Source organism: Ochlerotatus camptorhynchus, unplaced genomic scaffold, assembly GCF_037179485.1.
Source record: "Ochlerotatus camptorhynchus isolate MF236.1 unplaced genomic scaffold, CSIRO-AGI_Acam_v1.1 ptg000052l, whole genome shotgun sequence".
NCBI lineage: Eukaryota > Metazoa > Arthropoda > Insecta > Diptera > Culicidae > Ochlerotatus > Ochlerotatus camptorhynchus.
Window position 1 is genome coordinate 350,540 of NW_027040542.1, and position 3,239 is coordinate 353,778.

Below are 3,239 nucleotides of genomic sequence, written 5' to 3' on the forward strand. Positions count from 1 at the left end.
TTTGATGTGGCACATGATTGATTTAAAAAAAGTCAAATCTGGCCACTTCCCCGGTGCAACCCGGAACATATCCGGATTCAGCAAATCTGGTTCAGGGTACTAGAACTCATTGTTATTGAACTTGTTTTAGAATTCTGATGTAATTTATTGTGTCTTACTCATATGCTGGTTATTTTCCCTGAGACACTAAAAACTTGTTCCGGCCGTATCTCCGGAATTGTATGACCAATTTTAAACTATTCCGTAGCGATCTATGCAATCATAATCCCGAGCAAAGTAAAATAACAAATTGATAACAGGTTCTATGACCCGGTCATCATTTTTTGATAATGTCCTGCAAAATACCTCAGCGGCGAAACCTGCCCAAACATGTTGAAGGAGTTACTGCGCATCGTTCTTGATCTATTTGGATGTATATAAGAAGCTCAAGTGACGTTCTAGGTCATCCAAAGCATTCTGTCATTTAGAACATTTGACAACCAAGGCACAATGTCCTCAACGTCGAAACTTGCTCAAACATGTTCAAAGAGGTTCTGTACATCGCTCATGATCAGTTTGATGTATATATGATGCTCAAGGTTCATCAAATTGTCCTTGATCTCAGATCAAATAATGTAGCAGGTCAGTCATAACCGGTACAAGGCCCTTACTGCCGTGAGATGACAAAGTGACGTAAACGCCACCATGGTCAATTTTCACTTTTCTTCATATTCATAATCTATACCCTAAGATACACCAGAAAACACTCTGTTCGTGATAAAAATGTATTTTGGAAGCCTGGAGACAAAGTGACGTAACCATACATTTTTGGAGAAGGAGTAATATGTTTTCATTGTTTCTACAGATAAATGACGTCCACCATATAAGAATGTTGAAAATTCAAAAAAAGTTTTAAACAGTGAGGTTCATAAAACAGCAAAAAAGGTTATCTTCCATTTAATTCCACTTAATTAATGTTGGTATCCATGACAGATACGTATTTCGACTACAATGTGCAGTCTTCATCAGTGTCATTCCCACTAAAGAACTTATCAAAATCTAACCCCCTTAAGTACTCATCCCCTAGGTAAAAAAGTCAAGATCATAGGTATAAAAATGAGGTAAAGTGAGGTTCATATTTTCTGCTCAATTTTGACATTTTTTAACAGAATGAAATCATTTTCGTTGTAATTGATGGTGTATGAGATGTTCTAGGTTCTCCAAGTTGCTTTGGAGTTCAGATTATTTGATCTACTAGCTAAACCACGAACTGGACGATGTCCTCAGCGACAAAACTTACAAAGACATGTTCATAAAGTTTCTGCGGATCGTTTTTGATTTATTTTGATTTATAATCAAGGTTCTCCAAACTGTCTTGAGCTCAGATCAAATGATTTACCTGATCAACCATAACTAAACATCTCCAAACAACATCAATTTAAGGTGTATTAGAAGTTCTAGGTTCTTCAAATTGTTCTAGAGGTCAGATTATTTGATCTACGATCTCACCGACAAAACATTCCGAAAAACGTTTATACAGTTTCTGCTGTTCGTTTATAGCTGATTTTGAGGTGTATAAGATACTCACGGTTCTCCAAATTGTCCTTGAGTTCAGATCAAATTCTCATCCAGGTTCACTGATTCAAAGCTCTTTGTATTAAAACATCTCCAAACAGGGTTAAACATATCATGCACAATATTTACGTTTGAATTCGATATGTTTAGGACGTTCTAGGTTCACCAAATTGTCCTCAAAACTTGTTAATTAGGCTACCATCTTGCATTTTAGTTTGATTACATCCATAGATCAGGGGGCCTCCATAAGCTCGGTCGGTAGAGCCTGCGACTATAAAGCAAACCATGCTAGAGGTAGCTGGGTTCGAATCCCATTTGGTTTAGGATTTCAGATTGGAAAATTTCTCGACTTCCCTGGGCATAGTATATTATTGTACTTGCCCCACAATATACACATGTAAAAATCGAACAGGCTTGGAAAGCTTTCAATAAACAACTGTGGAAGTGCGTCTAGAGCACTAAGTTGAGAGCAGGCGTTAAGTTACAGTTGGGACGTAATAGCCAGAGAAGTCCCTAAGTAACACGGCTTGTCATAATGAAGTTGAACATACTTTTCAATGACTTACGTATAGAATCAATAATACTTTAATTTACATCATTTAATACATTTATACAACCTAAAAAGCGCAAGAAGTGGAGCTTATAAAACTAAATACTGGTATTATAACATGTTTTCGAAACATCATAAAAACCAGCGGCAAAAAATTAAAAAAAAAATGAGCATGGGATTCGAACACAGGTTCTTGGCGTGAAAGACTTATTTCTTCCTAACTAGACCAACTCCGCTTGATAAAAGTTTAATAATAAGTATCTATCATGTTCTTGCCAATGGCATGAACATTATATTCTTGTGCAACACGCCTGCTTCAATCCGTCATAAAGATGTTTTGTAAGCAGCAATGCGTACATTTAATTGCCAGAGTGTTAATTAAATGTATTTTCAACTAGTTATAACACATCCTGCACCTTTTCAGTTTCATTAATTTATGAGATGTCATAAAAGAGTGTTTTCAACTTTATTTATAACAAACCTCCGAAAACCTCATAAGAAACTGTCAATGACTGCGTGAAGTGACAGTCCGGCTCAATGGCGCCGTAAATGTCCACGTCAATCTGGAAAGTGCAGAATCTCTTCAAGAGCTTTATAAATTCAACTAATATTGATTTTGCATACGACAAGTTTTATAGTGGTATTAAAACAGTAAGATGCACGTTTAAATATCATTTAAAGTTAAAAGCAAAAGAAAACTATTTTGGAAAATGTTGAATTCAAGGAAGTATGAACAAAACATCTTTTAACCTCATTTAAAACATGGGATGTTTTATGCATCACTTATAATACATAAATACAACAAGTCGTTCTAATTATTTTTCAGAAAGATGTTTTGTGTGTTGCTTGGGTCGTAGATAGCACTAACTAGCGGAGGAATTCCAAATTGTTCTGTCCATCATCCAACAGTCCTTGACCTCCTGATCAACTTTGCCGAAGAAATCATCCGTCCAAATAGTCAAGATCTTGAGATACAGCCGTGCAAACATATTCACTTCAAATGCTCACTAGCCCCACCTAGCGGAGGAATTCCGAATTGTTCTGTCATCATCCAACAGTCCTTGACCTCCTGATCAACTTTGCCGAAGAAATCATCCCACTCCAATCAATTCCTGAGACTTTTTTCTATAAAAAT